General features: G+C 40.1%; 1 pseudogene; it reads left to right on the forward strand.

The window, feature by feature from the left end:
* Positions 1 to 438: 438 nt before the first annotated feature.
* Positions 439 to 25,243, forward strand: LOC124863527 (annotated as a pseudogene).
* Positions 25,244 to 27,600: the final 2,357 nt, after the last annotated feature.

Genomic DNA, 27,600 nt, shown 5'->3' on the forward strand with positions numbered 1-27,600 from the left:
CTGAACAATTCCAACCTTTAGTGTTTTGAAAATAATTAGAGCAGCTCGTCCTGTGAAAACACTTTCAGATCACAGTAGCATCTCTGCCCACTCAAAGCAGGGCCGCTCCCGCAGCTCAGATGAACCTGGGCCAACACTGATTTCATGCCAACCCTCGTGACTGATTCAGACTCAGATGAAGGAAGAGAATCGATGGGCGGACAGTCGGGGACAATCAAGCCCAACGGGCAGCTGAGTTTTACACTCCTCATGTCAGAGTTTGCAGGTAAAGAGGCCAACCAAAGTCAAATTTCACACTGGGAACAGTGGGAACACTGGGAACACGGATCACGGATTCTAAACCTAGGCATGTGGTGGTAGGAGCGGCTGGCCACCATGTTCTGCACGACTAAGGTGAGGTCTCGCTCGCTCCTTGGTGTTTGGGTAATGGTGTTAGATCAGTGCAGGTATGGAAAAGGTGCAGTGATCTTCTCTGTTCGCTGAAAGCACAATCGCATCTATCAGCCTCACGTCACATTTAACCCTTCAGGTGCCTACAGCTACAGAGAAGCAGCATCAGTAATTAGCGATTTAATGATCATCTCATGGCCTTTTGCTCCAACCCGGCCACCAACACCTACACCACTGCTGTTCCATCCCCGTCACACTCTGGTTCTCTTTAATTTCCTTCGGCATCTCTGTCCATGAGATGGCTCAGTGGTCTTTATTTCCTTAAGGGGAGGTGCATGGTGAAGGCAAGGTGTTGGTGATCTGGTCAATGGAGGGGAGCTTTGCCCTTAACAACCCTTAAACGTATGTGACAGCAGCTTAACCAGAGGCTAGACTTCGTCACATTCCCTCAGCAGCCCTCCTCCTCCTCAGCATCCCTCTCCCCCTCCCCACAACACGACTCCTCTCCACTCGCTCTGCAGCTTGTGAGACTGGAAGACAGCCTCAGTGTGTGTGTGTGTGTGGAGGGAAAGAGCGGAGAAAGGCTTACCCAGAACAGAGAAGCAGCAGGAGGAGGTGAGCGGGATGATGATGGAAGCCAGCTTTGACACTGAGGAGAGTTTTGATGATCCCTCCTGTCTTGCTCCGCAGCCCCCTGGCTCCGTGTCGCCAGCCAAGAGACAGATCAATGAGGTCAAGGAGACCAAGACCACAGTGAGTATTCTGGATCATTATCTTCCTCTTAATGTAGTCTCTCATCTCCTGCTTTGTTTATAGTGATTTTCCCTCTCATGGATTGACATTCCACTTGAAGCATGATGGGTCTTCAAGGAGTAGAGTAGAGTCGGGGGTTCCCCATCATTTATGTTGTGTTTGAGTGGTTTACACATAGTTAAATGTGAATTTAGACCTTAAAAAGCCTTAAAAAATGTCTTTTTAGTTGAGGCAAACAAACAAGGAGCTGCTGTAGAATCTTGTGGTATTTTGTAGAGTGTGTCAGGTAAACTGATCTCAAATGTAATTATTGCGGGTCAAGCAGGAAACCTTGTGGACCCAGAACCATTGAGATTGTCCCCTGCATTAGTGGGAAGAATGCGCTGTTGTTTTCTTTGAGGTGTTCTGTAACTTGTCTGAAGATGCTCACACAGATGTAGGGGGTTATGCCCGTTATGGGGAGCTGTGGGATGGTTGAGGGAACCAGACAGAGGTGTTGGTTTGTGTCTTAGGCTCGGCAGGCTCGCTGACCACCGGAGCCATTAGTGTGGACTAGCATTGTGGATAAAAAAATCCACCAGACCTGTGAGGGATGCAGCAAGTCCAGTTTCCATGGTGACAAAGTCAAAAGCACTGATTAATGGTTGTTGAGATGGAAAAACAACCACAAGAAAAGAGGGGAGAGACATAAAGATGTTTGCTGATGACACTGTTTGGGCAAAAAGGAGAAATCTTCCCCTTTAAGACACGTCCGTGGATTTCAATCGTTTCTGCAGCCTGATGAAAAAAACAGGTGATAACAAGTCAATCTGTGACACCCTCTGCCTCCCAGAGGTTTCCTTTGTTCACCACAGTGTAACTCACATTACACAACCCCAGCCACAGTTGTCATGGAGACGCACACATCCATGACGGATGGCAAAATGGACCCATGCAGGATCCTTCACACATCAGAGAGAAGCAGCTACTCTGCAACCTTGTTTTCACCTTCAGTGTGTTTCTGTGCTACCAGTCTGACAGAGTCTCAGCTTTTAAATCCAACGTTGGCTGGCGTTTGGTCCAACTTGTTGCTGAGCATCATTCTGTCCCGGTTCCTGGTGTGTGTGCGTTTGCTGCGTTGGTTGACAACAACCCCCCCCTCCCCCCCCTCCCCCACACCCACCCTTACCATCAACTGATATCTATGCCCAGCGCTTCCTGCCTCCTCCTTCTCCAAGCCTGAGTCTGTCTCCCGCATCGCTTTTGTCTGCTCCGCTCTGACATTCAGACCACAGATGTAGCTCCTGGCCCCCACCCCCCATCCTGGGCCTGGGACAACAGACCTGTTTGTCCCTCCTGTTAGCGGAGCTGACAATTTACTCGAGAAGAGTGGTGTTACTTCATAACAATATTACTCAAGTTAAAGTAAAAAGTATAGCGCAGTAAATCTACTCAATTCAATTCAAAAATACTTTATTAATCCCAAAGGGAAATTAAATGTTGTTATAGCTCATATTATGAAGGTTTCTTCAAAGAGCCGTTGTAGATGCTGATGGTTGTGGGCAGGAAGGATCTCCTGTAGCGCTCCGTCTTACAGCAGATCTGAAGAAGCCTCTGACTGAAGACACTCTGTTGTTGTAGGACAGTCTGATGAAGAGGATGCTCAGGGTTCTCCATAATGTTCTTCATTTTATGAAGAATCCATCTTTCCACAATGATCTCCAGAGGTTCCAGAGGAGTCCCCAGAACAGAGCCAGCCTTCTTTATTAGCTTGTTGAGCTTTTTCCAAGTCCCTGGCTCTCATGCTGGTCCTAGAAGTACATATTTTTCAAAAAGCTACTCAAGTAAAAGTAACTGGTTACTATCCACCTCTGATAAAATCTCACAAGGTTGAATCACACAGAGAGGGTGATCTTTGACTATTCCTATTTCAGCTCATTGTCCAGCTCAACCAACAGGATTCCTTCAGTATTTGGTTCTGAGGACCATTGATGAAACATTTTCTGTTTAGTGGCAAAGTCCTCCAGATCTCTATTTAAATGTCTTGGTATTTCAAACACATTATGATGCAGTCTAACAATTTTTCTGGCCCTTTGGAGAGAAAACGAGCCCACAGCATCACAAGTCCTCCACTGTACCTTAAGGTACGCAATAACTGCTTTTCCACATGTTAGTCCTTTACTTTATGCCACTAAGTTGTTGACATTGGCATCAACTTAGTTCATTTACATTTAAAAACATTTTAACAGTCCAAAAGTGAAATGAAATGAAGTAGTAACAAAATGTGGGTGATATGGGTGTGTTTAGGAGCATTGGAGAGAAGTCTGGCAGCTGCATTTTGTACCAGTTGATATTTGTGGCGAATGGACTGACACTCCCCTACAAAACAAACTGTAATGGACTGTCGTTTTTGAGACTTTTCTGTCAGAACCCTTAACTTCTTTAGCAATTTGAGCGACAGTAGCTCATCTGTTGGATCAGACCATACAGGCCCTCCTTCACTCCTCTCGTGCATCTGGTTCACCATTGTTGGATTACCACTGACCACCCAGTCATCTAGCCAACATAATCTGGCCCTTGTCAAGCTCTCTCAAATCTGTACGCTGCCCATTTTCCTTGCGTTTAACACATCAACTTTAATAGCACATTGTTCACTTGCTGCCTAACATATTCCAACCACTAACAGGGGTCAGGAGGAAGACATAATCAGTGTTATTCACTTCACCTGGTGGTCAGTGGTCATAATGTTTTGCCTGATTGCTGCAGGTAAGAAAGCCTCTGATAGATCATAAAGATATCTTGACTGAGAGGAACAGTTTGGCAGTATTTCAGACTCTACGCTGAAACCAGAAACAGCTCCGTTCCTACTTCAAATGTTTTGTTACTGGAAGGTAAATTTGTGGAGGAAGCAAAGGAGGGAAAGAGGCGAGGGGATATTTTAGCACAAAAGTAATTTGTCGCTTAGCAACAGTAGTAGAGTATTACACACCCACATCTGCTGAAATTTGCTGCTCAGAAACGGCTGTTTGATTGGCTGCAAAGACATCAGTTTTTACATTTCTCATGGGCCATTTGCTTTACAACTTTGTCATGATTTTTTGCTCTTTCAGCAAATAAAAGGTGCACAAATAAATGGATCAGGAGTAAAATATGTAATGGAGTAAGCAGCAGTCCCTCTCAGCTGAGGCACAATGCGCATGAGTGCTGGATGAAGACAAATGTTCCAATTAGCCAAACAAATCTGCTTATTATTAGCTGCAGTCAGCTTTAAACATGAAAAGCAACTGCAGCATCAAGAGTCTGAGGACTACTACTTTACCCGTCCCAAGAATGGCCTCGGAGAGGCAGATTTATTACACGCTGGGTCACAAAGGTAATCTATATTAATATTTAATTCCCAACCCCCGGAGCACCTCACTAAGCGGCCATAAAACAGTAAGTTAGCCCGACAGGCTCCCTGTAGATGAATGGTCTCATTCTGAGCGGGATGTGAGAGGTAGAAAACAATGCTTGTGATGGATGTGTAATAGAAAATCTGGTGCCCATGACAATCAGTGCGATCTCTGAGGCAGAAAATGAACAAAACAACTGGTCGGGACACAGAGTAAATCACACCGCTGCTACTTTAGATTACTGCTTTGCATGTCTTTATGCTAATAGTGGTTTGTTTGATATAATCTTTTTTCCTCTTTTTATTGAAATTTCCAAAACAGACCAAAAATCTCTGCTGTGTCGTTTTGAAGGCTTTCTTCAGCTGGAGGTGCATCAAATCATGCAGGGATTAGAACAAAATATCCTGTTTTACAGATGCTGGAACCAACATAAAAACTATGCTGTCAGTCTGTTTCTGCTCTCTGAATTAAATACTTAAGTCCAATAGAAAAAGAACATCCTTCAGTGTCTACATAAAGCTCGAGAGAGAGCTAATTAGCTCTATATGTCATGAAGTAACGTTTTCTGCATAATGCAACATTAAAGGCTCCTTCATTAAATGATAAACACAGCAGATGTTATTAACAAAAAGATTATCAGATGAAGCTGTGTTTTCTTTTCAGCCATAACAACAGAACATCCAACCAAGAGATGTGTGAATAAAACAGAGGATGGATTCCTAATGGCAGTTTTATGGGATCATTATTAATAAATCAACAAAATGACAGTGAATTTAACCTCAGTGATAGGTGCTGCTTCTTAAAAACAATGAAGTCACCATGTTTTTTAAAACACCTCATAAATGTCTGAGGGTCTTATACCAGGCTGTGTGAAGAGAAGCAGCACCTTCGAAAATCTTGAAATGGTCAAAGTTTTCAGAGGATGTATTGTATGCAAGCCAGAAGCCATCAGCACCACTTCTGTCAAATGTTACGGTGATTTGTTATCATTTAGAAAAATAACAGTTGACAAAACCACCCCTTCCTATTAGAAATACAAAGATTATCTGATGAAATAAAGGCCTATTTACTTTAAGATGCTTATTATTATCAATATGCATCAACAATTAGCTATTAGCACAGTCATTGAATGTAAAGAGAGGATGATCTGACCCATTAATGTGCTTAACTTCCAGCCAGATTGTAGCACATTGTTTCTGCCTCCATCCACATCCAGATTTTATCAGCATCACATTTGACACATTTGCCTGTCTGTAAATGTCTGCCGTATTACCAGAGCTAATTATACTGTTAACAAATGGAAAGTCAAGTAAATGAATGACTGAAATACTTGAACACAGCTACGCATCCCACCAGCAACAAAAAAAAACAACGTTTTACTTTACTTGCAGGCATTTGTTTTCTAAAGAAGGGCAAATTACAAGATTATGGTTTTTTCCCCCTGAACTGCATCTGAATAAATGATTGTTCATCAAATCTGGTAATTTAATATCTTGCTTTATATTTTTGGGCACTAGTGGCTGTCAGGTGTTTACAGATACACAGATATACTCTACAATGAGCTGCAGATGCCCCTAAATTCAGTAAATTTTTCATTCATTAGTCCGTGTATGTTTCGGTAGCATTGCTGTTGTTATATATGTTTCTGCAGGTGTAGTAGCAGTATTCTAGGGTGTTATCTTGTATTCTCTTCATCCTGCTTTCTCTCCTCTATTGTTTTCTCCTCTACCTTTCTCATTTTTGCCCCACCTCTCTCTCTTGCTTCTTTTTTCCCATTCGTTTCTGTCTCAGTGTCCATTGTATTTGTAATAATCCAAAAGCAGTAAAAAAAAAGAAAATGAGCTGTCAGGAAACGGGGTGGAAAGAGGGGAAAGATGCATTAAACAGTCAACGGGCCGGGACTTGAACCCGTGACAACCTGCGTAGAGGACTAAGGAGACATTGGTCGCACGTTTTATTCTTGCGCCACCGCTGCACCCCAAATCGGGAGATATTAACTAAATCACAAAGTTTACATGATAAACATAAGGGTTTTGTTGTGTGGGTTTGATTTATTGCTTGTCTCACAGTGTAAAGCCAGCCTTGATTTCTGAAACCTGATGCCTGTTTTTCATGTGTAACTCATCTCTGAAGGTTTGATGAAACAGCCAACAGCACAAATCTGACATTTTGTCAAACCAGACCCTCGCCTCTTTCACATATAGATCTAAATGGATTTGTACCTCATGTTTTTCAGAGCTATCTCAGTCTGATTTGCCATGACACATTTTATCCAAACTCTCAATTTTGCACTGGAACTGGCAGGAAGTGGACAGGCCGCCACAGTTGTTGGATCTTTTTATAAATTTGTTAACTTCAGAACTGAAGCTACCATGATGACTCCATCAGAGTGCATAGACTGCAGTTTGATGGTTATGGCAATAAAATTTAACAAAAAAAAGCCATGCATAACAAAACTGGATCATTGTGTTTGATATGAAAATTAAAAAAGCTATCGGAACCAGTCTGGCCCTTTTTGTAATATCAGGTATCAAGTGGGATTAATCACATTCTTTGGCTTAATTTTACCAGCTACACCCAGACCTTATTGCCGCCTGATATGTAGACTCATGAAGTCCCTTAAATTGAACCTGTCTGACAACATGAAGTAGGCTAAAAGATTATAAAAAGCGGGTGCAGCGGTGGCATAGGGGTAAAACCATGACCCGTATTTAGAGGCTTCAGTCCTTGATGCAGCCATCGCGGGTTCGATTCCCAGCCCAGGCGACCTTTGCTGCATGTCTTCCGCGTCTCTCCACCCCTGTCCTGCCTGCTTACTGCCATAAACAACTGACAAAAATAGAGGCCACTTGTGCTGAAAAAAAATATCTTAAAAAGCAGCACATCATGCTCTAAACTTAAGAAAATCTAAAACAAATGTGAAACGAAGTCAATGACGTCCATCAGTCTGGAAAGGATTACAAAGTCACTTCTAAGGCTTTGGGACTCCAGTGCACCACAGTAAGAATTGGAGTTCCAAGGCCCGAACCGCTGCCAAAACAAAAGAACACAAAGGCCCGTCTTACATTTACCAAAAACATATTGATGATCCCCAAGACTCATGAGGCGAAAGTTGACCTTTTAGGAAGGTGTGTGTCCCGTTACATCTGGTGTAAAACACAGCATTCTACCAACATTCATACATGAAGGTGGTAGTATGATGGTCCGGGACTGCCTTGCTGCATCAGGTCATAGTTGGTAGAACAATAAAAACTTCTCTCTACCAGAAAGGCCCAAGGGGACTTTGATTACCCATTGATCCAAAGCACATATAAAATACACCACTAAATGGCTAAACAAAACAGGATTTGAATTGGTGTAGTTAAAGTCTGGACTTAAATCATGTTAAGATACTGTGATATGACCTTAAACAGGCTGTTTGTGAATAAAAACTAGTAATTGGCTGTAATTCAAAGAGAATTTTAACATGTTCACAGCATGCTGGCTGTTTAGAGAGGTGCTTGTAGGTGTGCTTCTTTTTCATCTGGCGCTGCATTAATCAATCTACGTTTAGCTGAAATCTGCAGCACTGTGAGAGGCTCAAATAAAGGATTTCTTGCTTAGCTGGAAGGATTACTGCAGGGCTGAGACGACATATAGATTAAACACATTAAAAGCAAAAATATCTCTTTGATTTATTTTGTTTTTGCTGCTTTTAAATCAGTTTTCCTTCCTGAATCTTTTGAAAGGTGCTTCATGTAAACAAGCTCTCCACACATCAGCTTTCCAATATTACTCCTCACTGCGTTTCAGTAAACATTTGAGTACACTACATACTGTTGTGTAAAACACTTGAAAAATTCCCTGTTGTGCTTTTATCTAAAATATGAGAAGAAAAAGATGAAAGCAGCTCGGCTGAGTCAGATGTTTGTCGCCAGGCACCGTGTCCACAGCGCAGCGCTGAACGCAGGCTGTAAACACTGTGAATCAGAATGTTTCTGTGTGTTTGTGGGTGAAGCATCTCATCTGCATGCCCGTGCAGTCCAAGGCCGAGGCTGACATGGCACACATGCCAGGAGGGAGGGCTCGCAGATGGCCAACATTACATAATTGCAGCCGCGGGAGTAATTGAAGACGCTGCAGAGCGAGGAGGCTTGATTCAGGATGTTTATCAGCAGAAACACAGAGTGTTTAATAGAAGGGAAAAGGTTTCTGTGTTTCTAATGAATGTGGTGACCCCTCAGGTTACCACATTCTTGTACTCACATCTGACCTTTTTGGGCTCATCTGCATGATCCAAATGAGGCTCAGCCCTGTGAGCTCATTTCCACATTTTACTGAACCTCCTCCACATAAATTCCCATTCAAATGTCTCTTTTCAGCCTTCAGTCTTCATCTGTTGTTGTCCTTTTGTTGCAGATAAACTGTGTGACTTTCCCCCTGCCTGGAGAGGTCCGGAGCAGCAGCTCTCAAGCCCAACGAATGGAGCTACTGCGATTATTTCTGGGTGAGTTTTCTGGAGTGCAGGGATGACAACTCTGCAATAACGAGGGCTTTCCTAATATAGAATCCTGGAAATAAGTGAGCTGCAAACTCTCTGAACTACAGCAGCTGTTTCTGTCCATTTCTGCCTCATTTAGCATTTCTCCAATTAACTTTAGCTCTGTGACCTCCAGTGTAAACATCACAGCAGCAGGGTTAATGGCCTGATAAAGACTTTTAGTCTTGAAACTGTAGGGAATAATGTTTGATTTACAGGAGTTTGAAACATATTCCACAAATTTTGAGCAGAGTGCAGATATGAAGGCAGAAACAAATCTGTTTAAGTTAATACCACACATGATGTGTATGATTAAATGTGTTTGGTGATTATTGCATCTTCATTTTAGGATTAAACAATAGACTCAGCATTATTCAATTCAATTCAATTCAATTCAAAAATACTTTATTAATCCCAAAGGGAAATTAAATGTTGTTATAGCTCATATTATGAAGGCATTATTATTATTATGCAGCTATGATTTTCTAATTTATAGTAGGGCACGGGCCAGTAATAGAGAGAATGGTAACCTCAAAACCTGCAAAAATAGCAATTGTTTTACTTTATTACTGCAATAAAGCAAAAAGTAAAGAAATATATAAGTAAAGATCAATATCAGGATCAAATTGCATCCATTTAAAAGCCAAACAATGTAACTGTGGTTTATTCTGAGGCTAAAATAATAATCCTTTAATTTCAATTATACAAATTCAGCAGGGGAAATAATTGTTTAATCCTCTGCTAATTTTGAAGATCAGACAGAATAAACCCACAAAACAAGTAAAAAACTGACTTGCATTTAATTGAGACACCCTGTAAAATCCATTTTATTCTTCTATCTTTTTTTTTTTTTTTGCAATGTAAATCAAAAATTTCACTGCTGATTTTTCTGAAGCAGATGTGGTTACATCCTATATAATGGAAACCAGAAAAATGAAACCAGTAAAAAACAGATTATCCATCCATCTTCACAATCAGTCTCTCAGAGCGGCTAGTGGTGCTCGTCTACAGTGCATCCTGGGCTTTTTCCATGTTTAATGTAACATATATTTGGTATAATTGAGCTGAAAATCAAATATTTTTAGTGGGAATTGCAAAAAGTAACAAAGCTGCAATTGTCGGGTTGCATTAGTGTGCACATCTGCAGAAAAATGCGTTGTTTCATGCACCTTTCTTCACTTTCAACATTTAGTTTTCTTGGGAACTTGCCTGACATCAACTATAGTGAATCTGGGGAACCTGAAATGAAGCTCATTTGTACTAAGAGGATTTTCCTGACTGTCATTATTAATTGGGTGAAACACGGGTCAAGAATAACATTAAAAAAACTACACAATTTTCCAAAACTGGCGACAAGACTGAAGCTGGCCAGGGGAGACTGCCAAGAGGCCAATAGTAACACTGATGCAGGACTTTCCAACTAGTACTAAAATTGTTCTCCACATGACAGCAATACTCTTTATATTTTGTATGTCTGGTTTAAGACGTAGGATTGAAGGTAAAAGCCTTTTTTGATGACGCCAAAATCAAATGCTTTGGTCACGATTCCAAACAATGGCAGCACACTGCTCTCTATAAGGGATGGGTTAAATGCAGAGGAGAAATGTGGTTGTAATGTACATGTGCAATGACCAATAAAGATGATTATTATTATATTATTATTATTGTTTGGCAAAAAACAATTTGTAATATCACTAAAAGAACGATGCCCACAGCAGAACATGGTGGTGGCAGCATCATGCTCTGGAATTACTTTTCCTTCGATGGAATTATACTATTTTTCAGGACAAACGATATTATGAACAGTTCTCAAGTGAAAAACGTTTAGTTTCGAGCTAAAACCTTCAGACGTCTGCTAGAAAGCTGAGGATGAAGAGTGATTTTCTTTCAGCTTTGCAGTGAGTCCAAAGCAAAAATCCAAATCAACAACAGAAATTGAAGTTTTCCAATGACCTAGTCAAAGTTTAGCGTTAAATCTGACAGAAAATTTGTGGGGTCTCCTGAAGAGGGCTGTGGACTAGTCAAGATGTGGTATGCTAACAGATCACTGCCAAAAAACACCAAATTTAACTTTTATATTTAATATTTTGCCTCAATAACTGATTAGCTTTTTTTTTTTTTACAGAATAAATACCAGATTAAAGGTGGAAAATGTCTGAAAAGGTTTTTCGTAATTACATTTTTTTTCAATCATAAAAATCTGGCATTTAATAGAGGTGTGTGAACTAAGTAAAACAAAATGGTCTGATATCTTAAAAACAAACCATCACAATCTTCCTCACTCTGTTGTTTTCTATCAAATAACTCTAGAAACAAGTTGAAGAAGGATTTATGGATAGCTATAAGGTTACATTTCATCGTAACAGGGGTGTCTGTTGTGAGTAGAATGGTTGTTTTATAACTTGATGCCCATATTTATTACTTGGAAGCAGTGGCACAAGTCCTCATATCACCATGTTTCGGTTGAAGAGCTGCTCAATAGAACCGCCAATAATCCAGCATTTGTGGATTTATTATCCTCATATCAGCTAATCCATAGCATGACTCACTGCAGCACTACTTGAATAGCTCGGGTTAGAACCATCTCAGGGATAAAACAATATCACTTTGCTGCAAATTCAAACCTAGCTATCTTTTTGTCTTATCCAGAAAAAACGAACAAAAGAAAATCCAATTGTACAACCATCAACACCTTTTGTTGATGTTTAAAAGAATCTTAGCTGCTGAATGTGCTGCATAATGCAGATTAAAGTACTTACATTTGGATTATGTCCATTAAGAACACATACAAATTAATGTAAATGCATTTCATTGTCTCCCAATTTTAACCTCTAATATTTTTGTTGTAAATCTGATGTGTATTGCAAAGATGCTGTTTTGATTTAAATTTGATGTTTCCTCATCTGCATCTGGTTCTGCTGTTTGATGGCTTTCCGTCCGTTCGTTGACCTGCTGCTTGAAGCTGCTGTGCAACAACAATCTGACACTTCTGTCCCACGCTTGCTGTCACAAAAAGCAACACAAAGCTGCCACACATGAGCCAAACAAGTTTGACATTCATGCACTGAAAAAACGCACATCCGCCCAACAGTGACTGACGTGTGAACACCAACGCGTGTCCTCCTTGACAAGATGAATCATACATTGTTTATGACTCACCGCCCTGAACTTGCTCTCTTAAACCCCCTCTGACTGGGCCATGCACGTGATCCACTGCAAGGTACATAAACCAAATGTACTCCTCTTCCTCAGGCCGACAGGAAGGACCCCCAGGGGACCACCCATGTGACGGGTTTCGAGGTTCTCCTACAGAAGCAGCTGAAGGGGAAACAGCTGCAGAAGGAGATGGCTGAGTTTATCCACGAGAGGTAACAGCTTTAAAGAGTGAAAATAAGTTTGTTGTTGGGTGATTAAATTCATTAAGTAACTAGTGTCAAGCACAGAGCTGCTCCACAGGAAGAAATATTCCCACAGCAGGAGCCAGAAAGGACATTCAGGTGCTTTTCTATGTACAAAGTTACTGACAAGTCCCTTATATTCATACCTTGAAAACATTTCCACATGTCATTAACTCCACTGTATTTTATTTTAATTTTACATGATATACCAACTCAAAATACAGTATGATTGTGAAATAAAGAATTTCAGAATTTCTTAAATCTGAAAAGTGTGTTATGCGTTAGGATTCAGCTTCCTGAGGAAACACTTTGAAGAAACAGCTTTCACTGCTATGACGGCTGTACGTTTTCTGTGGCTCGTCTTTGCCAGCTTTGCCAGATTTTTCCCACTCCTCTTTGCTGGACAGCTGAAGTCCAGTCAGATTAGATGGAGAACATCAATTATCAAGTCTTGCTGCACATTCTCAATCGGATTTAGGTCTGGACTTTGACTGGGCCATTGAAAAACTTGAATGTGCTTTGATCTGAGCCATTGCATTGGTAGCCCTGGCTCTTTGTTTAAAACCATTGTTCTGAGTTTTTTCCCCAGAGAATTTTGCATGGCCAGAAAGTTGAGTTTTCATCTCATCTGACCAGAAAACTTTTTTTTTAACATGTTTGTTGTGTCTCCAACCTGATTTGTGGTAATCTGCAAGCGGGGTATGCCTTTCATTCAACAGTGGTTTTTCACTTTCCACTCTTCCACAGCCCTCTGGTACCTGAACTGTGGATCTCTGCTGCTCCTCCAAAGTTACCATGGGCCTCTTTGCTGCCTCTATGATGAATGCTTTTCTTGCCCGTGCTGTCAGACTAGGTTGACTGCCTTGTTTTGACCAGTGTGCAGTTTTGCCTTACTCTTGATGATGATTAAATGAACAGAGCTAACAGAGCTGTTTCAATGTTTGGGATATTGTTTTATAACCCTGATTTAAACTTCGCCACTGCTTTTCCCCTAACTTGTCGGCTGTGTTCCTTGGAAAGTAACTGGCTTCACTGGATAATATTAAAAGGGGCTGAATATAATGGCAAACAGTACTAGATTTTTACGTGTAAAAGACCTAAAAAAGAAAACATGATTTTTTTTTCCTCTTTACAATTAAACGTTGTTTTTTGTTGGTCCAAAACGTAAACTGCCAGTAAAACAGTGAACCTTTCATTGTAACTTGATAAAACAAGAAACAGTTCATGGGTATGAATACTTTTGGAAGGCACTGTAATTGTTTCCACCTGGAAAAAAAAGCCTTTTTTCCACTTTCTGCTCTTAGTGATGGGAAATAAATAATTTGCGTTGTACACACTAAAATCCATTGTTTTTTAAGAATCCTTCAAGCGTGAGCGACCTTTTCTGCTGCGTTTCTCCAAGCTGCTTGGCACCTGTGAGAGTCTGAACATTAAGTCAAAGAATGAGCCCTGTGACCTTCTTTAGGTGGCGGAGGTATTCAGGTGTGGATGGTAAATGTGAGGCTGCTGGAGGAAGTGAATGTAAAGGGCACTAACGTGTCTCTTCTGACTGAATCTTCCTCAGGGCGAACATGAGAACATTGTTGAAACGGAAAAAGAGGCGAGAACAGTTGCTCTGAAAAGGACCTCCTCTGTACAGCTTACAACCAGCTTGTTTATGTGCTGTCATTTAAATTCCCTGAAAGGTCATGGTCTGCCGTGGAGCCAGTCAGCTGACAGTCCCACATCTCTGTTTCAGGATAAAGATTGAGGAGGAATATGCCAAAAATCTCTCCAAGCTGTCCCTGAGCCCGCTGGCAGCACAGGAGGAAGGGTGAGTGCCGAAGCGCCCTCTGCAAAACAGTAGGCAGGCTTAGTAGTTACCAGATAGCCTTCTAAAGACAGGAACTTCTCTGTTTGAGTGATGCTCCCTTCACAAACCGCTCCAATCAGTTTTTTTAAAGCCCTTAAAAATCTGTCTTTTCTGTATTTTTGGTCTGAAAAGCAATATTAAAATAAAGGAATTATGTGATATACAGAACTCACTCAACAATAATGTTCAGGATGCTTTTGTTTTTCTGATAGTGACCAATATTTGATCTCTCCTAGCCTTTCCAGACAATCTCAACACCCCAAAATAGGAAAATCAGTTATGAGATAGCTGCTAGAATGCTCTAACAACACAAAACAAGTCAAGGTTTTTGTTTGTTTCAAAGAAATAACTGATTTGACACATACATCTACAAAAGGCTGATTGATAAAATTGCCCAGCTTTGAAGAAGAAGAAAAATCTGACTGCCTATTTCCTGGAGTTCAGTTGTTGTAGCCGTCTTGTGCAAAATATCATTTATCTGATGCTGATGTTTTCTCAGTACTCTCGGAGAGGCCTGGACTCAACTGAAGAAGAGCCTCCATGATGAAGCTGAAGTCCACCTCAAGTTCTCCAACAAGGTCATTTTTCTTTATTCTGCACCGTATCAACCCAGCTCAGCCAGAGGAAAGTAGCTGAATGTGGCTGGAAACATAAGTAGAAACAACTGTAAAAAACAGGGAATCAGAGTTGATTAAGTTTGCAGAAGCTGGACAAAAATTCCAGAGTATTTACTCAAACATTTATAGCAGGCATTGATGACATGATCTAACTACTTTTTATTTCAAACAGAAAAGCTACAATAATTCCTGCAGCTGCTAAAATAACATCTCACACTGATTATTAGAGTTATAACATTATGCATAACACATTTTCATTGTTATTTCTAATTTAATACACATACCTATGGAAAAATGTAGAATAAACACCTTCTAACTTTAGCAGCGATGTCTTTCAGTGGAATTTGCATTTAATATATTGTGCTTTTGTTGTCTGTCTTATAAATAGGGAAGAAATATGGTAGCTTTCTTTCAATCAGCTGACCATCAGTGTGCAGCAACATGCAGCAGTGCTTTGCTGGTCTCCGGTCCATGCAGCAGAAAACACTCTGGTCATTACATTAATTTCTGTGGTGTCTGGTCAAATTCTTTTAAACTCCAGGGACCGTATGATGGAAAGTTTTAGCTGTAGGCTGAAACTGGTCCAAACTTAATATGGACCAATAGCCTAAAAGTAAATTAGAATGTAAGACATATTGAATGCTCAAAAATTCCTAAACACTTTATTAAAATCTAATATCTGCCAGTTTGCTTGCATGTGATGATTTTCATGTTTTTGGCAGCCTAGGATAAAAATATATATTTACTTCAATGGTGTATCCTCCATCCAACCACATTCTCAGGTTTATTCCATCTTACACTGAAGAAAATGACCTGACTGAGAGCTGTAAGCATGTCTAAGCTTTAAAACCAGAGGCACCCCCCTCATCTTATTAATTAGCTCTGAGTTCTGGGAGGCCCATTCCCAGGCAACGACGGCTTCGCCTCTGTTCCACCAGAGCTGTTTGCCACGATAGTCAGGAAGGGCAATGAAGAGTCTTATCAAGCCAGCAGAAGCTCCAGCTCGTTTTGCTCTGAGTTTGTAATAAGGCACATTCAAAACTCTGGCTTCTGCACGAGATAAGCATTCTGCACCACAACGCTGCAGAACATTTTTGGAGTTTATAAAAGTAAGGATTTCTGAGCGGAGACTAACAATGCATTGTTTCCTCTTACAGTAATGCTTCTGCCTTTGCACAACAACAAAAGAGGCCAAAACATAAAATGAACTGTTTAGCTTCACATATGTAAATGCATTCATTTAAGACAGGGTCTCTGACTCCAACCTGCTAAACATTTAATAGTATTTAAACAGCAGTAAGCAATAACTAAATCACAGCATTTATACATTTTTGAGGCAACTTCTCATATTGATTTTTGTGATCTCTAACGCAGATTTCAAGAACCAAAGAGATTGTTTGTTCGGGGTCACTAAAGACTATAGAAATTAAATAAGATGGAAAGTAACATTTGTGGCCAATAATTAAGATAATTATTGATTCTACAAACTACAACTAAATGGTTAAAAGAGAAGGTTTAATGAATAAGAAATTTGACGTTCAGAATACTAAATAAACTGATTAAAGTCTAAGACCTATGGCGCGCTACTCAGGAGCAGAAGCAGGTTTTATGTCCTAAAATCCGAATGGAGTCCAAATCCTTAAAATCAATCTAAGAGAAGACAGAAGAAGAAACAGAGGATTTTATTTAGAGGAACCATCGTCGGCTATCAACACCAGAACCTGTGCAACAGAACAGGAAAAGAGTGACTACTGTGGCCCGAAACTTGGCTGTTTGCTCTCTCAGTAAACTGACTGAATCATTCCAGGTTTACGGTTCCCCTACTCTCTTCTTTCATCTTCTTCCAGCCAGAAGGTCTCTGAGACTTTAAAGCAGTTGGATCTTGCTCAGTTTGTTGGGTATCTTGGTGCTTCTTCACCTTGGATTTGGAACCAGATTGGATAAAAAAAAAACTCTTACTTAATGATATCTACTAAATAAGTCTAAACACGTCCAAGGCTTGGACGGAAAACTGGAATCTTGCAGAGGTTTACACAAAAATTAGATGAACCTACCAAAGGGTACGATACAACAAAAGCCCCTTGGAACAGAGTCTGAAAGGATGATTTAGATTAGATTCAGGGATCAGGGATTGTGGGTTAAGATTAGGGGTAAGGAGGTCAGGTTGAGGGGATATGATCTGGGAAGCCCACATGAGAGCTGGAAATAAACTACATGTGGAATGAAGTTCTACATCTAGCTTAGAGGAGAAAGACAGGTCAAGCTTAGAAGAGCAAACAATTTAATCAAGACTGCTAAATGTTTTTCCTCCAGTCTCTTTGTGTGTCTGGTATCCAGCTTTTCAGCAGCAAATCATGGAGATTTGGACAAAAATATCTACATTTTTACACAACTTCTATGATTAAAAGGTGAACTTTTTAAGTTTTCATGACATTTTATGATCATTTAGTCGTGGCATCATTTGAAACATACGTGAAAAAACTGATGAAAACCTGAGTTGGGAAACAATTGTATGTCAATATCTATGCCTAAAAGGAGGAAAAATCCTTTGAACAAATCTTTTACTGAACAGAAAAAAGTCAGGTCTGAACTGATGATTTGTTTCTGCAGCTGCACACAGAGGTAGAAAAACCTTTGCTGACATTCAGAGGAGACAACTTCAAGAAGGATCTGAAAAAGTACGATCACCACATCGCTGACCTCAGGAAGCAGCTGACAAGCCGCTTTGCCAGCGTGGAAAAGGTAAATACGCTGCAGAAACCACAGAAGGCTGTTTGTTTACATCAGAGAGATGACACAACGATGACAGCTTCTAAAACTCCCACCGTCAAGGCACAGTTTTGTGTTTCTTCCTCCCACCTGCTGAATCAGCTCATGAATGGAAGCTGCTTTTGTTTTTCACTTTTTATTTTCGTGGCATCTTGTGGTGGGTGGCAGCCGTATGTGGCTCCTGCTATTTCCACCAGCAGAAGGAGAAAAGAAAGCAGTACAACTAGATGGTTCATGTCTGGCAGGTTCAGTGATTTCTTTTTTTTAAAGGTCTGTGGAAATATGCAGAGTGAACTCAAAAACCCTTTAAAAACTGTTTGCCTTCCCACAGATTTATTCTTTTCAGCAGTTTTATCAGCTTTATTCGCCAAGTTTGTGACACGAACAAAGAATTTGACTTCGGTTCCACTTTGCTGTAAATGAACACATTTAAAATATGAATACATAAAAAGAATTGTTGGGATACAAAAAGTTATTTGTTGTAAATATGTATATATTTATTGTTTTACAAAAGAGAAAGACAAGGATGAATTGTTGCCAATATGCCTTGTATGGATCTGGGCACGGATGAATCTGAGTGTTCATCAGAGAAACAGTCTGGAGGAAGAAACGTCTCTGTGGCGGCTGATTCTTGTAAACAGTGCTCTGTAGCGCCACCTGAAGGTTAAAGGCTGAAAAGTTTGTGTGCAGGGTGTGTGGGGTCTGCAGAGATGTTAGCTGCCCTTTTCCTGACCTTAGACCTGTATAAGTCCTGGATGGAAGGAAGGTCAGCCCTGATGATTCTCTCTGCAGACCCGATTGTTCATTGCAGTCTGGACCTGTCCTGTTTGGTGGATGAACCACACTGAGATGGATGAAGACAGGACAGACTGAATGATGGCAGTGGAGAAGATGACCAGCAGCTCCTGTGAAAGGTTGGACTTCTCGAGTTGCTGCAGGAAGAACAGTCTCTGCTGGGCCTTCTTCCGAACAGTGTCAATGTTTGAGGACCACCTCAGTAGACACAGTGTTGTAGAGGATGGTTAGTGGAGGGAGTGTTGGGGTGTTCTCCAGAAGTCCACCATCATCTCCACAGTCTTTAGCGGGTTAAGTTTCAGTTGGTTCTGACCACACCAGGGGACCAGTTGATCAGCCTCCCGTCTGTACGCAGACACAAGGTGGTTTACAATAAATTATAACAAGACAAAGATAACCAGAGCAAATACAAAAGGAAATTTTCGAATGATGATTTCATTTATTAAGTGAAAAAACTATCCAATGCAGCCTGGAACTATGTGAACACGTAACTGTCCAAATAAACCTAATAACTGCAGCCAAGTACTTTTTCATCGCAGTGGAAGATTTTAATTAAAAGGGCTGAATTCATTCTTTAAACAACCACAGTAAATCTAAGGATAGAGATGAGTGACTCTTAGCGTGTGTGTGTGTGTGTGTGTGTGTGTGTGTGTGTGTGTGTGTGTGTGTGTGTGTGTGTTGCAGGCTCGTAAAGCCCTCGCAGACCGGCAGAAGGATCTGGAGGTGAAGACACAGCAACTGGAGATCAAACTCAGCAACAAGACAGAAGAGGACATAAAAAAGGCGCGACGAAAATCCACACAAGCAGGTCAGAGGTCAAAGAGTCAAGTTTGCTGCTACATAAACTTAAGATCACTCTCCTGCTGTCTGTCTGGGTGCCGCGTCATAACATGATTCTTTGGTATGTAAGGAAAGACCTAAAGAGAAGAAAAGAGTCATTTTCTTTCAGTAAAAGGAAAAAATCCCTTCAGATCCAGACTGTTTGACATTTTAATCAGAAATGTGTCACTGTAATCGTTCTCCTGGGCAGTTCTGCTCCATACTGGACAGACTCTGCAGAAACCTTTTCTCTGTGGCTGTTAGTAGATTAGTCACAGTCCAGAGCCTTAATCGATGGTGTTCATGAAGCACAATTAATTAAAACAAGGTCAGCCTCAGGGTTCGACCAGGTGTATTTACATGAACTAAATGAATTTCAATAAACCTCAATGACTTTTCTTTTTGTAGTATCTGAGTTTAAGGGAACAGGAACAGCAATGTTATGGTTTGCGAGATAGAACCCCAGAATGCAGACGAGCAGGCAGCGTGAAAAAACAATTTAATGAAAAACGAAAACTCACTCTAAAAAGAGGCAGGAACAAAACAACGAACGGGAAGGCAGAACAGGCAAAAAACAGACATGGCCAGGCTGGCGAGACAGGCGTGGCGTGACTACAGGACAATAGCAATATCTGAATAATGTTTCCGCCATGAACAACTGAACAGGAATGTATATATGGAGAGTAAACCAGGTGGAGCTAGGAGACAGATTAGTTTGGAGCAGGTGAACCGGATAAAGATAATTAACAGACAGAACAGAACGTGGCTGGAGCAAGAAAAGAGACTCTTGAATACAAACAAAAACTAAAGCATGACCTAGAACCAAAAACCAAACTTGACAAAACATGAACAAGACTAAAACATGACCAGAAAAATAATAAATAGAAGCATGATTCAAAAACTGTGAGAGAAATACAAGAAAAACCCAGAAACCAAAAACTAAACAACCCCAAATCATAACACAGCAATACCTCGACAGAACGTATTGATTTAGTCGGATCTTTTGGGATTTTGATTAAAAAGAATATACAGACCTGATGTAAATGTTCAAATTACAAATAAAAATGGATCTTAACGTATACAAATAGATATACAAAAAAAGTGGTTAGGAAAGCAAACATTCTTCAATGAAATGATTGTGCAAAAATATTTCTATTAATTGTAAGCATATTATGAGTATTTGTTTACTTACTTTCAGGGAGTACTTTGCTGTTTTTAAATGCTCTGTGAATATATTTGGCATGGCTCGACTTGGCCCGCACTTTTATGCAGTGCTGAAGTTTGGATTTCTAAAATAATAAAGAAATTATCACATTTTAGATGTTTTACTATTTGACAAAATCATAATGTTTAAGAAAGACGGGTGGTCTCCATGTTTTATTTAAAGGTTTTATTAAGAAAATGGTTAAAAGCTGGACTTTATCGATTTATATTAAATTCATCTGTGAGTCGGGGACAGACTCTCTGAGAGGTGATATTTTGGTGTCCCCTGGTGGTCATTACAGGCTTTACAGCAAAGATCAACAAACATGCAAAAAGAGACAAAGGGAAGACTGTTTGAAGCTTGTAGATATAAATAATTTAAATGATCATTGAAGCTGACCTTTTTCCATGTTTGATTGTTTACAGGAGATGATCTGATGCGTTGCCTGGATCTCTACAATCAAACCCAGTCCAAGTGGTTTGAGGAAATGGTCACAACCAGCATGGTAATGTGTAATGTGGCAATCCAGGAGACTCACATTAGTATGTCAAACAGCGTCTGGTTCAGTAGATTTTTCATAATTGTAATTAATTACATGTGATTTTCAGTTCTTATATGTGAACGATGTAAAACCTTCACCTACTGATTAAAAAGTTTCTCCAGGCACTCAGAGGGAATGGTCTCATATGGACATAATTTGGTTTTACATTTCCATACCCGTCATCAGTCTTCATGTGGCCTAAATTATGTCCAAATCGGATCATTCTGTGAATATATGAAAAGGTTTATTTTTGGCACTGATTCTTCGTCCTGTTTCCCCTGCAGGAGCTGGAGAAACTTGAGGTTGAGCGGGTTGAATGGATTCAGCAGCATCTGCGTCAGTACACAACTCTGCGGCACGAAACAGACATGTTCAACCAGAGCGTGAGTTTGTTTCTCTTGTTGATTAGTTGTCCAGAGGCTGCTTTGTTTTATTGCTTTACAGATATTTTCTTTTCTTTCAGGCTTCTTTATTGCCACATGTTTTCTATTATTCAGTTTCTGTAAGAAATGTTTTAGATCTTTTTCTTCTCTGCTGTTGTTTTGGTATTTATCAAAATTTAGTAACTTTTCGAATGTTGTTTGATTTGTTTGTGGGTATTTATGACATTGTAAATCTTATACCATGTATGGCTTTCGTTTCTAAAGTCCAATCAGTTTCTTTTTCATAGTTTACATACTAAAAATAAATTTATAAAGTGTATGTGCAGAAATGCCTTGGTTTACATTATTATTATTTGAACCCACGGACTCTTTAAAGGCTTATCTGGGTAGTTTTAACCAGATATCAGAGAGGAAATGAAGACTAAATGAATGAGAGCTTTCAAGGCTCAGCAACAGCGCAGAGATTTTAACTCTAAAACAGCACCGCCATAATAAACCACTGGATCTGGAGACTCTGTCGCACAAATTTGTTAGTTTATGGTGCAAAGTAGTGACTGCATTCCATATACAGAGATTTTGGAGTAATTTTACAATGTGGTGACCCAAGTGGGATCAATCAGCAACAAAAGCACTAAAAATAATCGACTTACCAAATTCACCAACACAAACAGCATCTTGAAATCAACTGATCATGAAAATCTTGGTTAGACTGGTTAGAGAAAATTGTTTTGTTCTTTCGGTTTTACCGTTCAGGATATCAACAAGTAACGCTTTAATCAAACAACAATCCTGCTGTTATACAGCCCTCTGGTATACTATAGTTGGTTGAGATTAGCTGACAGCAGTGCTGAGTTTGGCAGCAACTTTTTACAGATTTGTGTTGGCTGCTCCTTGAAGGAACTCTCATCAAATCACTGAGTCGTCCTCCAATGTGTCCCTGGAAACATTGCTTTCAGATTGCCAAACTAAAAGGCATAAATGTCTCAGGCCACCTCTAAAGGTGGTGTGATATAAACCATCCTCAATGCATCTCCAGTGTTTTCACTCCTTTATTTAGTGCTGTGCAGAATCCATCTGTTCACTCAGGCGCATGTTAGTGCTAGATGTAAATGGGACCTAAAAGGATAAGAGAACTGGGGTTTCAAAATGCAGACCAAAGTCTAATCTCTATTGGAAAGTAAAGAAGTGGCCCTGGACACAAGCCTGAGGTGGAGGAAAAACTGGAATCTTATAAAGATTTTCACAAAAAGACAAACAGAAAAACACAAAATGCAAAGAAAAACATTTGGTCTAACCAAATCCCTTCTTTGACCCCACAGAGAATCAATTCAAATTTAAATTCAATTCAAAAATACTTTATAAATCCCAAAGGAAAATTGAGACTCATATTATACAGGTTTCCTCAAAGAGCCGTTGTAGATGCTGATGGCTGCGGGCAGGAAGGATCTCCTGTAGCGTCTGTCTTCCAGCAGATCTGAAGAAGCCTCTGACTGAAGACACTCTGTTGTTGTGCAACAGTCTGATGAAGATGATGCTCGGGGTTCTCCATAATGTTCCTCATTTTATGAAGAATCATTCTTTGTATCTACGGGGTATTGTCAAGAGGAAGATGAGAGATGCCAGAGCCTGCCATGAAGATGAGCTGAAAGTCACTATTAAAGCAACCTGGGCTTCTTAAACACCTCAACAGAACCACAAGGTGACCTCCTCCATGCCACACTGTATTGATGCAGTAATTCATGCAAAAGGAGCTCGTGGTCCTGGACCTACTTTCCAGTAGGCTAACACAGTTCTGTGTTTGCCGTTTTTATTAATCATCTTCTTCCTATTTCATAGTGGCAATAGGTGACATGTTGAAAGGTGTGATATATTAGTACAAAGTACAGCGAGACAGTAAGTAATTGTATCTTCATGAACAAAGCTGCAAATCCTCCATAAATGACAATAATCAACATGGACTCTGAGCTATAATGATACTTTGTGTATTAGAGCAGTAATCTCAGGCCTGAAGACTGAAATTTAAGGAATTTATCTCAACTTTTGTGCTTCCAGACGGTGGAGCCGGTTGATCAACTGCTGCAGAACATGGATCCAGCCAAAGACAGGGAGCTGTGGGTGAAAGAGAACAAAACCAGTGAAGTTCGGCCTGTGGATTTGGACATATAGACGACCCAGACCTGGATATCATCTGACCCGCTTTCAGCATCATGACACGTCCACAGAGTCCCGGAAAGTTTCTGATTGCACTGATCCGTGGATGGTGCATGTTCAGACTCCAGATCTCATCCTCTCTGACTTCAATCACTAGGAGGGAAAAATGTAATGAAGTTGGAGTCCTGGAAAAAGAAATGGATCAAAGTACCAGCATGTTCCTTCTAAATTTTAACCCTATCACATAAAGCATTAGCTTACTGAATGCCATATGACGTACTCTGCTGTTTAACTGTTGTAAATTATAAAAAAAAAATCTATGTTCTTTAAATTCTTTTATTTAGCTTCAATCAATTTGTTTCCATTTTGTGCAAACCAAGCAAAAAGAAAAGAAAACGGAAGTCTGATTATGGATATTACCTTTATTTTAGATACAGATTCTGAAACTGAATGAGGTATTATAATGAATATGATATATTTTCATATTTTTCCTGGTTCATTTTGGTGGAAATGCATGTTTAACTATCTTGCTTTTAGCATACGGTGACTGCTGCACACTTCTCTTCAGTCATAATGGGTCACAATGGTTGTTTTCTGTAGTTCATGGAATTTGCACAAGGTAATCTGTGTCCTGTAATTAGTTTAGACTCTTTCTCAACAGCCAAAACATTCAGCATTAATATCCAGTAACCTCAGTAGTTCAAAGCACGCAATGCTTTGGAATGTAAATTCAATTATTTGTGTCCCAAACATGTGGTTGATAACATTTAGGCCTGGGTTCATTTTGGATCCAGTCTGGAGGAAAAAGGTGGTCCAAGTCACACTGAAACACCTTTTAGTGCCTATCAGTTTATATTCCTGGAATGTCCCTGATACATTCTCTGCATCAGTGTACATTTGTAGATACCGGTTAGTTGTATTTTGCTGTGAAACGTTTTAACTGATCTGCAGATGTTCAGGCTGACAAGGTGTTTACACTGTAAAACATTGTTTATTTTTGGTAAATGTGCAGGGAGTATTTTTATGGCGATGTTAAGCAGCAGAAAGCATAACTGATTAAGTTATGTGCTGATCAACCGACAACAAGATTATGCATTTTGAGATTTGGTTGATCCAGTGCAGCAGAAGGCGGCACAGAATCAGAAAAAGCCCATCAGATCAGAGTCTGCATGTAAAGTTTGTGTCTATGTTTACCTGTGTGCATTTATATGTTGTCTTGGCATTTTCCTGTGGTCTGTATGTCTTGGGTTCACGTGCTCATTTTAGGACAACTACATAACACAAAAATATAGACAAATGTAAACAAATATCTTAAATATAGATTTTTATTCTTAGTTTTGTGAAAGAGGAGGAAAAATTACCCTAATTTAAATTTATAGGTGAAATGTATAACATTTTACTTTAGACTCACTTGGCTTCATCTGCAGATTTTAGGTAGTGTATTTGTTGTAGAGGTTTCATCGTCGTGCGTCAGTGTTGTGCACTAAATGTTGTTACGTTCCAACTAAATGTTGCTGACAAGAGCTTGATGATGACGTAATGGTTGACCTAACTGGCCTGTCTGGTGAACGTTTACATGAAATCCAGTGTTTTAAGAATGTTTTGATCATATGTGACCTCTGTCCAGATCGTGAACCGAGGAATGCAGTGTACAAAATAAATCTCCTCTTTGAAAATTAAACGGCGCAGTGTCATTACGTAACTGTACTGGGAAGTTGGGATTTTAGAAATGTTCCATCTGTAGGAAGCTGAAGCGAAAAACTAAATTAAATACCTTTTACAAGGGCAACAGGTGCAGTGAATTTAATTTATAGTCCATGTAGTGCATGTTATTTGAAATTAGAATGTGTATTACATATTCCTGAATACAGGTCCTTCTCAAAATATTAGCATATTGTGATAAGGTTCATTATTTTCCATAATGTCATGATGAAAATTTAATATTCATATATTTTAGATTCATTGCACACTAACTGCAATATTTCAGGTCTTTTATTGTCTTAATACGGATGATTTTGGCATACAGCTCATGAAAACCCAAAATTCCTATCTCACAAAATTAGCATATTTCATCCGACCAATAAAAGAAAAGTGTTTTTAATAAAAAAAACGTCAACCTTCAAATAATCATGTACAGTTATGCACTCAATACTTGGTCGGGAATCCTTTGGCAGAAATGACTGCTTCAATGCGGCGTGGCATGGAGGCAATCAGCCTGTGGCACTGCTGAGGTCTTATGGAGGCCCAGGATGCTTCGATAGCGGCCTTTAGCTCATCCAGAGTGTTGGGTCTTGAGTCTCTCAACGTTCTCTTCACAATATCCCACAGATTCTCTATGGGGTTCAGGTCAGGAGAGTTGGCTGGCCAATTGAGCACAGTGATACCATGGTCAGTAAACCATTTACCAGTGGTTCTGGCACTGTGAGCAGGTGCCAGGTCGTGCTGAAAAATGAAATCTTCATCTCCATAAAGCTTTTCAGCAGATGGAAGCATGAAGTGCTCCAAAATCTCCTGATAGCTAGCTGCATTGACCCTGCCCTTGATAAAACACAGTGGACCAACACCAGCAGCTGACACGGCACCCCAGACCATCACTGACTGTGGGTACTTGACACTGGACTTCTGGCATTTTGGCATTTCCTTCTCCCCAGTCTTCCTCCAGACTCTGGCACCTTGATTTCCGAATGACATGCAGAATTTGCTTTCATCCGAAAAAAGTACTTTTGACCATTGAGCAACAGTCCAGTGCTGCTTCTCTGTAGCCCAGGTCAGGCGCTTCTGCCGCTGTTTCTGGTTCAAAAGTGGCTTGACCCGGGGAATGCGGCACCTGTAGCCCATTTCCTGCACACGCCTGTGCACGGTGGCTCTGGATGTTTCTACTCCAGACTCAGTCCACTGCTTCCGCAGGTCCCCCAAGGTCTGGAATCGGCCCTTCTCCACAATTTTCCTCAGGGTCCGGTCACCTCTTCTCGTTGTGCAGCGTTTTCTGCCACACTTTTTTCCTTCCCACAGACTTCCCACTGAGGTGCCTTGATACAGCACTCTGGGAACAGCCTATTCGTTCAGAAATTTCTTTCTGTGTCTTACCCTCTTGCTTGAGGATGTCAATAGTGGCCTTCTGGACAGCAGTCAGGTCGGCAGTCTTACCCATGATTGGGGTTTTGAGTGATGAACCAGGCTGGGAGTTTTAAAGGCCTCAGGAATCTTTTGCAGGTGTTTAGAGTTAACTCGTTGATTCAGATGATTAGGTTCATAGGTCATTTAGAGACCCTTTTAATGATATGCTAATTTTGTGAGATAGGAATTTTGGGTTTTCATGAGCTGTATGCCAAAATCATCAGTATTAAGACAATAAAAGACCTGAAATATTTCAGTTAGTGTGCAATGAATCTAAAATATATGAATGTTAAATTTTCATCATGACATTATGGAAAATAATAAACTTTATCACAATATGCAAATTTTTTGAGAAGGACCTGTATATCTGACCCCTTGGTAGCACTCGTATAACATTGAACTTTAATTTCCAGACTATTAATTGATCCTTGAATATGTAAAAATGAATAGCATGAGACGGTGATGTCATGTTAAAAGTAAGGAGCCCTGTCCTGATGCAGCAGAACTCTATGAATTCCACCTTCTTAAAGCTGAAACAGAAATGAAGCACATCAAAAGTCATGCACATCCTTCAAAGATCCGACAAAGCACCATGTTTCACAAAATCCCATTCATGTTCTCATGTTTAAACCCACCCAACACATGTTTTTAATATGCCAGCACCATAGGAGACAGAGTGAGAGCTTGAGAGTTTATTTTCAAAAAGAAGAACCAACAAGTTAGTTATTTTATAAATAATAACAAATAAATCACAACTAAAATGTGAAACGGTGACACATATATACCTAGACATAAGAAATTAGACTGAAACAGGATGTTCTGATCTAAAAAATAACTTTAATGTATTATAATGTTTAGTTATATGACTGCAAAATACTACAACTCTTCCCACTTTACTGCTTCTCTTGACTCTTGACACCA

The sequence above is a fragment of the Girardinichthys multiradiatus genome, chromosome X, assembly GCF_021462225.1.
Source record: "Girardinichthys multiradiatus isolate DD_20200921_A chromosome X, DD_fGirMul_XY1, whole genome shotgun sequence".
NCBI classification, from domain to species: Eukaryota; Metazoa; Chordata; class Actinopteri; order Cyprinodontiformes; family Goodeidae; genus Girardinichthys; species Girardinichthys multiradiatus.